Source organism: Papio anubis, chromosome 7 (assembly GCF_008728515.1).
Source record: "Papio anubis isolate 15944 chromosome 7, Panubis1.0, whole genome shotgun sequence".
Lineage (NCBI taxonomy): Eukaryota > Metazoa > Chordata > Mammalia > Primates > Cercopithecidae > Papio > Papio anubis.
In genome coordinates, this window is record NC_044982.1 from 37,443,792 (window position 1) to 37,455,969 (window position 12,178).

Consider the following 12,178-nt stretch of genomic DNA (forward strand, 5'->3'; position numbering starts at 1 on the left):
GAACAGAAAACCAAATACTACGTGTTCTCACTCATAAGTGCAGCTAAACACCCAGTACACATGGACATAAAGACGGGAACAACAGACACTGGGGACTACTAGAGAGGAGGGGAAGACAGGGAAGGGGGCTGCAGGCTGAAAAACTACCTATGCTCAGTACCCGAGTGAAGGACTCATCCATACCCCAAACCCCAGCAAAACACAATATACCCATGTAACAAACCTGCACATGTACCCCCTGAATTTAAAATAAAAGTTGAAATTATATATATATAAAAAAAGAATGAATTGACCATTGAGAAAGTGAAAAGACAACCCACAGAATGGGAAAAAAATATTTACAAATCATAGTATCTTGGAAGAGTGTGTATCTAGAATATATAAAAATCTCTTACAACCAAATAATAAAAAGACAAACCAATTTAAAAACTGGCTAAGGATCTAAATAGGTATTTCTGTTCTTCAATTCATTTTTTAATATGTTTTTTAGAGACAAGATCTGGCTCTGTTGCCCAGGCTGCAGTGCAGTGGTGCAATCATAGCTCACAACAGCCTCAAACTCCTGGGTTCAAGTGATCCTTCTGCCTCAGCCTCTTGACTACAGGTGTGCTAACTGAAGAGACATGTCCAGCTAACTGAACAGACATTTCCTGATAGAGGGTATACAAATGGCCAATAAGCACTTGAAAAGATGTTCAATATCATGAGCTGTTAGGAAAATGCAAATCCAAACCACAATCAGATACCACTTTACACCCAGTAGGATGATTCTATTAAAAAAAAACAAATAGGCCGGGCGCGGTGTCTCAAGCCTGTGGTCCCAGCACTTTGGGAGGCCGAGACGGGCGGATCACGAGGTCAGGAGATCAAGATCATCCTGGCTAACAGGGTGAAACCCCGTCTCTACTAAAAATACAAAAAACTAGCCGGGCGACGTGGCGGGCGCCTGTAGTCCCAGCTACTCGGGAGGCTGAGGCAGGAGAATGGCGTAAACCCAGGAGGCGGAGCTTGCAGTGAGCTGAGATCTGGCCACTGCACTCCCGCCTGGGCGACAGAGCGAGACTCCGCCTCAAAAAAAAAAAAAAAAAAAAAACAAAAAACAAATAAGGCCAGGTATGGTGGTGCACACCTGTAATTCCAGCACTTTGAGAGACCAAGGTGGGAGGATCACTTGAGGCCAGGAGTTTGAGACCAGCCTGGGCAACATAGTGAGACCCTGCCTTTACAAATAAAAACAAACAAAAAAAATTAATTCGCCAGGAGTGGTAATGTGCCTATAGATTTAGCCACTTGGGAGGCTGAGGCAAGAGGACTGCTTGAGCTCAGGAGTTTGAGGCTGCAGGAAGCTTTGATCACTCCACTGTACTCCAGCCTGGTCAACAGAGTAAGACCCTGTCTCTCAAAAAAAAAAAAAAAAAGACAAGTGCTGGCAATAATGTGGAGAAATTAGAAATCTCATGCATTGTTGGTGGGAATGTCAAATGGTACAGCTGCTCTGGAACACAGTCTGGCAGTTATATGACCTAGCAATTCCACTGGTATATACCCAAGGGAAATGAAAACACATGCCCGTACTAAAGTCCATAGCTATTCATAACAGCCCAAAAGTGGAAACACCCCAAATGTCAATTAGTTGATGAACAGATAAATAAAACGTAGCATATCCGTATGTTATGAGTTGAATTATATTCCCCAAAAAGATATGTTGAAGGTCTAACTTCCAATACCTGTGAATGTGACCTTATTTGGAAATAGAGTCTTCAAAGAAGTAATCAAGTTAACATGAAGTCATACTGAAGTAGGGTGGGCCTTTAATCAAATACAACTGGTGTCCTTACAGGAGGAGGAGAAGAAACAGGTTTACATTGAGCAAATCCAATATGCAGACAGACACACAGGGAAGGTGACCATTTGAAGACAGAGGCAGAGACTGGAGTTATGCAACTGCAAACCAAGAAATGTCAAGGATTGCCAACAACCACCAGAAACTAGGAAGAGGCAAGGTAGGATTCTCCCCTAGAGCCTTCAGGAAGAGCATGACCCTTCCTGACACCTTAATTTTGGACTTCTAGCTTACTTAACTGCAAGAGAATAAACTTCTGTTGTTTTAAGCCACCAGTTTGTGTTACTTTGACCGCAGCCCTACAAAACAAATATACCATAGGATGAAATTTCATTCAGTAATAAAAAGGAATGAATACTGAAACATGCTATAGAATGGAAAAATCTTGAGTACATTATCCTAAGTTAAAGCAGCCAGTCACAAAAGACTACACATTGTATGATTCCATTTACACAAAACACCCAGATCTAGAAAGACAGAAATATTAGTGGTTGCTTAGGGCTGGGGTCTTACTGGAGTCAGGGATAGGGAGTGACTGCTAATGGGTATGGGTTTATTTTGGGGGTGATAAAAATGTTGTAAAATTAGACTATGGTGATATTTGCACAACTCTATGAATATACTAAAATCCTCAAATTGTACACTTTGAATAATGAATTATATGGTGTGTGAATTACATCTCAATAAAGCCATTAAAAAATGATTTGGGGCCAGGTGTGGTGATTCACGCCTGTAATCCCAGCATTTTGGAAGGCCAAGGTGGGCGTGTCACTTGAACCCAGGAGTTCAAGACGAACCTGGGCAACATGGTGAAACCTCATCTCTATAAGTAATACAAAAATTAGCCAGGTGTGGTGGTGCACACCTGTAGTCCCAGCTACTTGGGGGGCTGAGGCAGGAGGATCACTTGAGCCCAGGAGGTCAAGGCTGCCATTGCACTCCAGCTGGGTGACGAAATGAGATCTCATCTCTCTCTCTCTTTTTTTTTTTTGAGATGGAGTCTCACTCTGTTGCCCAGGCTGGAAGGCAGTGGCGCAATTTCAGCTAACTGCAACCTCCGCCTCCTGGGTTCAAGTGATTTTCCTGCCTCAGCCTCCTGAGTAGCTGGGATTACAGGCACACGCCACCATGCCCGGCCAATTTTTGTATTTTTAGTAGAGATGGGGTTTCACTATGTTGGTCAGGCTGGTCTCAAACTTCTGACCTGGTGATCCACCTGCGTCGGCCACCCAAAGTGCTGGGATTACAGGGGTGAGCCACCGCGCCCAGCTCCCCAACTCTTAAAAGAAAAAAAAATTGACAAGCTGACTCTAAAATTAATCTGGAAAATAAATTAATAATAACCAAAAATATTGTTTTTTAAATGAGAGGACACGAGCTGATATAGTATATGACTTCCAATAAAATAATAATCATGATGGAGTATTTACCCTATTAGATGTCAACATATAACATACAGTTTAATATAGGACGTTGTGGTATTGGTCCAGCAAATAGAAAAGTATACTATAGAACAGAAGACAGTCTAGAAACAGACCCTGTATGATAAATGAGTACATGTGGCCAGGTGAGGTGGCTCCTGTCTGTAATCCCAGAACTTTGGGAGGCTGAGGTGGGAGAATCTCCTGAGGCCAGGAGTTTGAGACCAGCCTGAGCAATATAGCAAGACCTCATCTCTATCTCTACAAATAAAAATTAAAAAGAAAAAAAAGAAATTAGTACATGGTAAGTGTGGCATTTCAGATCAATGGCTGAAGAATGGACTGACTATTCGAGGTGACAGTGCTTGGAAAACAACAATTATACACGCACAATTCCAGAGGAATTAAAGGAAAAAAACTATTCCCACAAGAAGAACTTCTAGGAGAAAACAGAGCTTTAGGAGAAAACCCTCCTCTCTCTAAAAGTAGAGGAGGATTTTTCAACTTCAGCACAATTGACATTTTTGGCTGGTGAAATTCGTTGTTGTGGGAAGCTTTCCCATGTGCTATAGGATGTTTCCCATGCACTGTAGGATGTTTAGCAGCACCCCTCACTTTTACTCACTAGATAACCAATAGCAGCACCATCCTAGTGGAACAAACAAAAAACATCTACAGACATTGCCAAATAACCCTGAGAGCAAAAAGCTTTGCCATTTAAGAACCACTCAGATTGGGAATGATAGCCACAAAATACAAACACACACAGAACAGACTGATAAATTAAAACCTAAAATTTTAAACTTTGTTTCAACAAAGATGCCATATAGTTAAAAGACAAGCAACAACTTAAAAAAGCAATAAGCAGGGAGTAAATATTATAAACATATATAAATAACAAAAGATCAAAATCCAGAACATATAAAATACTACTATAAATCAGTAAGGAAAAGACAATCCAATAGAAAGAGATGTTTCTCAAAAGAGGAACTACAAATGGCCGACAATCATGAAGATGTTCAATCTCAACAGTAATCAGGGGAATGCAAATTAAAACAGCAATGAGAAATCACTTTTCCATCCATCATATTGGCAAAAATAAAAAAGATTGATACCATTAAATGTTCGAAAGAGCATGGGTGGCTGGGCACGGTGTCTCACACCTGTAATCCCAATACTTTGGGAGGCCGAGGCGGGTGGATCACTCGAGGTCAGGAGTTCGAGACCAGCCTGGTCAACATGGTGAAACCCCATCTCTACTAAAAATACAAAAATTAACCGGGTGTGGGAGCAGGTGCCTGTAATCTCAGCTACTCGGGAGGCTGAGGCAGGAGAATCGCTTGAACCTGGGAGGCAGAGGCTGCAGCGAGCCGAGATCACGCCACTGCACTCCAACCTAGGCAATAGAGCAAGACTCTGTATCAAAAAAGAGAGAGAGCACGGAGGAAATTATTATACACCATGGGTAGCAGTTTGGCATTCCTAAATCCCCATACTCTCCCATCCAGCAATTCCACCTGTGGGTACCCATCCTTGAGAAATGCTCACATGGGCACATAGAGGTGTGTGGGAAGGATGTTCTCCGCCACACTGCGTCTGACAAGGAAAAACTGGAAACAATCTACGGAATCTTACATAACCATGGAATTTACAGAGCAAGTAGAAAGAATAGGTAGATCTCTACATACTGACAAAGAAAAAATTCCAAGACCCGTTTTTAAGCATAAAACGTCAAGTTATGTAATGCATAAAACATACATATTTGTAAAAGTTTAAGGCGAAATCTTACAAACATATATCATAACGTGCACACACTTGTCAAATAAATGCAAAGAAAAATACACACAAACTGACAACAGTTCTTATTTTGTGAGAAAGGGACTGGTAAAGAAGAAAGGGAGGAGAGGGAAAAAAAAAATCAAAGAGGATCTGTCTTCCACACTCCCCACCCTCACCACCAAGGAGAACATAAAGCTAAGAAAGATTTGTCTTGTTTAAAATTGTTACATAATTTTGTTACAAGACTTTATGCACAGACTATAACTAGAATATTTTTAAAATACATTTTTAAAACAAGCTCAACTTTACCAAATTTAATCCATCTTCCTCCCTGCGCCCCGACCCGCACTTTCTAATTCCTATGACTAACAAAACCTTTCAATTCCTTCTATCCTTGTAACAGAACTAAAAAAAAAAGTATAATTTCAATTTTGTGTTTTTGAGGAGAGGGTATATAAAGGAGTTTGAATGTTGTAATCATATCAAAAGCCTATCAAAAGCTTATCGAGGGATGGGTTTGTTTGTATTTTAAGGAGCAGGTGTCAATTTTATAATAAGTATTGATTAAGGTTCTTAGTTTTGATCCATCCCAGGGATGTGAAAAACCAAAGAGGTGGCTCCCGGCAAGACCCAGAGCAGGGTGTGGTCTGAGAGGACAGGGATGGTAGCGGGGGTGGCGGCTCACACGCATCCAGGGGAGAAAACAGCAGCAGTGGCCGCGTCGAACTCGCAGCGCCCGAGGAGCTACCAGGTGCCGCGGGCGGGGCCTCCTTTTTAGCTGATTGGGACACGCAGCCTCGAAGGTCTGGTAGGGGCTCCCAGAGAGAGGGTAAGGGGGTCGGAAGGAGAGGCCCGAGGAGAGCGTGGGAGGACGTGGGCAGGCGTGAGGCCCTCCTTGCGCACTTGGGTGCTGAACCGCCCCGCCGTGGGCGACGGGGGCGAGGGGGCCACGCTGAGGGGCGGGGAGAGGGGCAGGGCCAACTCGCTCCGGGACAGCGGGGTCCCCGCAATGTCACCCCCGTACACGGTAATATCCCCCGCCCCACGACCCCTCTTGGTCTGCACTGGAAGCCCCTCTGCCCCGCGCACAATCCCGGTGCAAGGCCTCGCCGGCCTCTGAGCCTCACTTACCTGCTGTCTCGGACTGGGCCGCACACCTGCAGCGGGCTCACGGTAAAGTGCTGGAACCTGTGCGGCCGCCAGCGCGCACCCACCCGGATTCACTAGGGCCGTAACCACTTCCGTTCCTGCGGCAGGCCTGGAGGACGTAATCCCAGCTGGGGTCTGGGAACGGGCAACGCCATCTTGTACGGAAGCTCCTGGGGCAGGTGATGCCTACTCAGTCTGTCTCCTCTGTTGAACAAAGAATCTGTTAAAATTGGAAGGGCTTAACGTCTTCAGAAAAGTGACGCATTTGTTTCTGGGATGGTATGTTTGTGTTTTGGTTTTGGCTTTGTGTTTTGGGTTTTGGTTTTGGTTTTGGCTGAACTCTCACAAATGTAATATGGGACATCAAATTTTCTTTCTTTAGTATCCTGTGTACTGTTTTTCTGTTAAACAATAACAGTAAATAGAAGGAAAGACAGTGTATTTAAATAATGTAGTCTTCATTAGCAGTGCACATTATCCTATAGCCACTATAATAATTTTATGCACCTTTTTTTTTTTGGTGGAGACTGTCTCCCTACGTTGCCTAGGCTGGTCTCGAACTCCTGGGCTCAATCGATCCTCACAGCTCAGCCTCCCAAAGTGCTGGGATTACAGGCGTGAATGCCCAACCTATGCCATCTTTTATAGCGATAATCACAATATCTTCTGTTTATATATTAAATCGTTCATCCAATTAGTCTTCATTAGCAATTATATGTGAGGCAGTTAATGTGTGCTACATGCATGTTTCTCCTTTCTCATGGAATGTGTAAAACAGAAGGAGAAATGAGATGTGCATAAATAACCAATATAAGGTGTAATAATAGCTACCATTTGTTGACTTTGTGCTCACCTGTTGCTAGGAGCTTTGCAAAGCATTTTACTTATTTTTTCTCTTTTAATCCCCATAACAACCCTATGAGGCAGTACTATTATTAGTGCCATTTTAAATAAAATGGAAAAAGGTTAAATAACTTCTTCAAGGTAATTCAGCAAGTAAGCACTGGAGTTAGGAATCAAACCTCATACGTCTGATTGCAAAGCGTGTGGCCCCATCCTTTATACTACATTGTCTTCAATACAGAGGCAAATGTTTTAAATTCCACTGAAGGAGTATCCATGGGGGAAATTTCCAGCTATTATAGGTGATTAACTCCCTGAATTTTTATCTGTCCATCTTGAAACCCTTAAAAAACAAAGGATAAAGAGGAAATGCAAATTAAAACCACAATGAGATATAGCTAAATGAAAACCACAGAAAATATCAAGTATTGGCAAGATTGTGGAGCAACCACAGCTCTTATATGCTCCTGAAGGGAGCATAAATTGATGCAATCACTTTGTTAAACTGTTTGGCGGTATCAACTGAAGTTGAATACATGAAAAAGCCTTTGTTCCAACAATTTCACCCCTAGGTGGGGCACAGTGGCTCAACGTGTAATCCCAGCACTTCAGGGATTTTCACTGTGTTGCCCAGGCTGGTCTTGAACTCCTGGCCTCAAGCGATCCTCCCACCTCGGCCTCCCAAAGTGCTGGGCATCATGGTGCACACCTGTAGTCCCAGCTACTCCAGAGGCATAGGCAGAAGGACCTCTTGATCCCTGGAGTTTGAGACTGCAGTGAGTTGTAATTGCACCACTGCAGTCCAGCATAGGTGACAGAGCTAGACCCTGTCTCAAAATCAAAAACAACAAAAAAACAATTTTACTCCTAGTTATAAATATGAAACTGAAATGTCTGCATATATTCACCAAAAGGACATGTACATAAAAAAGCTCATACCCATACTTTCAACAGCCCCAAACTGGAAACTACCCGAATATCCCTGCTGTTAGAAGTCACTGTATATAGTGATTCATCTTAGGGTAGTAATAACTGGAAGGGAACGTGAGGAGGCTCACAAAGTGCTGATAATGTTCTATTTCTTAATCTGAGTGCAGCTTTACATGTGTGTTCAGGTTATATTTGTGAGCACTTTTCTGGTTTCCTATATACTTCGATAAAAGAGTTTTTTTAAAATGATAGTAAAGGAGTGAAAAGTTTGTTAACCCAAAGAAGAAAGAACAGGAAAGGACATAATACCAAACTAAAAAAAAAGATACAATTTTAAAAGATAGAAATTAGATTAGAATGGCAGATACAGTGTATGCTTGTATCAAAATATCTCATGTACCCCAAAAATGTATACATCTACTGTGTGCCCACAAAAATTAAAAATTAAAAACAAAAAGAATAACAGAGTGTTGACATTTGGAGGATTTCATAAAGAACTGTCTGGGTTCACAAGCAATCACTCTACATTAAGGCCCAGTCAACAAGACTCCTCTGTGCATACAGAACTTCTAATCAGCTTTTAAAATACAGTTTCTCACTTTTAAATATGAGAAGACATCCAAGAATCACCAGTCATTATGGGAATGTCTCTGACATAATTAATTAACCTTTTCTAAGGACCATGTGTAGAACTATGTATAGAACCCTCCGTTCTTGAGGAAGACAAAGAAAAGAACTATGTACCCAACGATTTGAGAACACAAATTGTTCTCAAATATACTTTTCACATATTCAGGGAAGATTTAAGAAAATTAATTTTGATTTAGGCCATTGATTATCTAACAGGTTGCTATTTTTAAAATCAAATAAAAATTTAAAAAACATTTTAGGTTATTGGGCACTTTTTACAAATTGTAAAAAATTGCTATCATATAGCTCACATTCTCTGGCTACATTGCAATTAAGTTAGAAATCAATAATGAGGCTGGGTGCAGTGTCTCATGCCTGTAACCCCAGCACTTTGGGAGGCCGAGGCGGGTGGATCACCTGAGGTAAGGAGTTCAAGACCAACCTGGCCAACATGGTGAAACCCTGTTTCTACAAAAAATACAAAAATTAGCCAGGCACAGTGGCCAGTGCCTATAATCCCAGCTACTTGGGAGGCTGAGGCAGGAGAACTGCTTGAACTTGGGAGGCGGAGGTTGCAGTAAGCCAAGATCATGTCACTGCATTCCAGCATGGGTAACAGAGCGAGACTTTCAAAAAAGAGAGAGAGAGAGAGAGAGGGAGAAGAAGAGGGAGACGGAGAAGGGGAGGGGAGGGGAGGGGAGGGGAGGAAAAGAAAAGAAAAAAAAGAAAAGAAAAGATTATTTTTAAAACTCCACGTACTTGGAAATTATGCCTGTAATCCCAGCACTTTGGGAGGCTTAGGCATGTGGATCACTTGAGCCCAGGAGTTTGAGACCACCCTGGGCAACATGGTAAAACTCCATCGCTACCCAAAATACAAAAATTAGCTGGGCATGGTGGCACACACCTGTGATCCCAGCTACTCGGGAGGTAGATGTGGGAGGATCGCTTGAGCCTCGGGGGTGGAGGTTAAAGAATGGCTAAAATGCAAAACACTGCCTACACCAAATTCTGCCAAGGATGTGGAGCAACAGGAACTCTCATTCATTGCTGTTGGGAATACAAAATGGTATAGTCACTTCTGAAGACAGTTTGGTAGTTTCCTATAAAGGTAAAGATAGTCTCAGCATGCAATCCAGCAGTCACACCTTTGGGTATTTACCGAAATGAGTTGAAAACTTAGGACCACACATAAACTTGCACATGAATGTTGACAGCAGGTTTATTTATAAGCTGGAAACAACAAAGATGTCTTTCAGTAGGTAAAAGAATAACCGAACTGGTACATCCTTACCATGGAATATTACTCAGAACTAAAAAGAAATAAGTTATCAAGCCACAAAAAAATAATATGGAGAAATCTTAAATGTATATTGCTAAGTGAAAGAGGTCAGTCTGAAATGGCTACATACTGCATGGTTCCTACAATATGATATTCTGGAAAAGGCAAAGCTGTAGAGGTAGTAAAAAGATCAATGGTTGCCAGGGATTCCAGGGGAGGAGGAAAGGCAGAATATAGCTGGAGCAAGGGGATTTTTAGGCCAGTGAAACTATTCTGTGTGATACAGTAATGGTGGATACATGACATTATGCATTTGTCAAAACCTATGGAACTGTGCAACATGATGAGTGAACTCTAATGTAAACTATTTGGCTAATAATGTATCATTTTGTAGCAAATGTACAATACCCATGCAATATGTCAATAATAGATGAAACTGCATGTGGTGAGGGGAGGTATGTGGGAGCTCTCTGCACATTCTGTTCAATTTTTTTTTTCTTTTTTTTGAGACAGAGTCTCGCTCTGTCGCTCAGGCTGGAGTGCAGTGGCAGATCTGGGCTCACTGCAAGCTCTGCCTTGCGGGTTCACATCATTCTCCTGCCTCAGCCTCCCAAGTAGCTGGGACTACAGGCGCCCGCCACTATGCCTGGCTAATTTTTTGTATTTTTAGTAGAGACGGGGTTTCACCATGTTAGCCAGGATGCTCTTGATCTTCTGATTCGTGATCCGCCTGCCTCGGCCTCCCAAAGTGCTGAGATTACAGGCGTGAGCCACTGTGCCCAGCCTCAAATTTTCCATAAACCTAAAACTGCTCTAGAAATAAAGTCAATTAATGTTTTTTTTTTGGAAAAAAAGGTTATTGTGTGAACTATCTGAAATGTTTTATTCATTTGTTTATCCATTCCAAGGACAACTTAATGTCAAGCACTGGGCTAGGGATTCATGGGACATCATATGCAGAAAATTCATGAGGAACTGTGGCCAGAAGTGCTAGTTGCCCACCTATTATCCATTCTCCTTTTCCACTTAGTCGGGGGCATTAAACAATTGCATTTACAAAATACAATTTTCTGTCTTCATTAGGAGTAGGTGTGGCCTTGTGACTAAGTTCTGGCTAGTTATAAGCAAAAGTTTTTGTATGGGATTTTTGGTAATGTTTCTAAAAAGGGGACAGGCTGGGCGGGGTGGGGTTTGTGAATGTTAAATAGCTTAAATTGTGAATGTTATATAACTTCATCTTCTATCTTCCACAGGTAAGGTTCAGCAAAGTCTATGTCATTCTCTAATCCTTTTGATCCAGCGGATTCTTTGGAGGAATTTAAATACATACTGGATTTTGCAACCAGGTTTGCAAGAGGAAAATGCAAAGGTGACTTCTGGGCCTGTTGCCGGGGGAGGGTAGGGGATGGACAGCTGACATCTAGTCACAGAGGAAAAAACACAGAAAGAGATCTCCAGTTAAAGCCGATAGATTGAACCACACACAACCCACCTCCTTCTAAAATCCCTCTAGAACAATGGTTTAAAAAAGCACTTTAACATAAAACTTCAAAATCAAAAAGATGAGGAAAATGATGAAAACCACTCAGGTAAGAAGAGAGGATATTTATGCCGAGGCTGCTGTCATTGGGAGTCCGCCAACATGCCACCATACTTTGGTGAGACTTGAAGGCGGGCAGGGAGTGGAAACACTTTATGCTGTAGTGAAAAAAGGGGAAGGCTTCAGTATACTCTGACTGGAGGTCACTGTCATGGGGAAACTGCAGGTGGGCTAACTAGAAGCTGGGCTTCTTGTGTAATGGTTTGGCTTTCTCTGGTTGGTCCTGTGTTGAAAATAGGGGCAAAATATAGGGCAACTGACTCATTGACCAAGCCCTGCCCAGGCTGGCCGATTGCGGAGGTTGTGGGTCAGAGTTCTGTTGTCATATATGCTCTGGCTACTGTCTGTTTATATAATCCGTCTGTCAGAGAACAGTAGAGGAGATCAAATTATTACCATTTTGGAAGCTGGAAAGCAGGATAGTGCGAACTGAATTAGCAGACTTGCCCTCTATCAAAGGGGATGGCCAAAAGCAAGCCAGATTTGCCCCAGAAAACCACCAAAAGTTCAAGAATTGGCAGCACCATGTACCCCCAGAAGCAGGGATAAAATGGGGGCTTAAATTGGACAGTTGGTTCAAAGTCTTATTTCAGAAGCATTAGAACACTGGATTCCTTCCCCAGCTCCCAAATGACTGCCTGGTGCAAGACTCAGGACTGATTCCCTGGAGAGGGTAAAGCAGAGGGTTCTTTGTCTAGTTA

The 12,178-nt window shown here is 42.3% G+C and overlaps 1 protein-coding gene across 5 annotated transcripts in view; it reads right to left on the minus strand.

The window, feature by feature from the left end:
• Positions 1-6,289, minus strand: part of EXD2 (exonuclease 3'-5' domain containing 2) — a 51,261-nt gene extending 44,972 nt beyond the window's left edge. Inside the window, exon 1 of one of the 5 annotated variants that reach the window (XM_003901972.5) lies at positions 5,729-6,006. The gene's annotated coding sequence lies outside the window, so the exon portion shown is untranslated. Of the gene's footprint in view, positions 1-5,728; positions 6,007-6,174 lie in introns of those variants that run through there. The other 4 variants (XM_003901969.4, XM_009211812.2, XM_003901974.3 and 1 more) reach the window with 4 other exon arrangements.
• Positions 6,290-12,178: the final 5,889 nt, after the last annotated feature.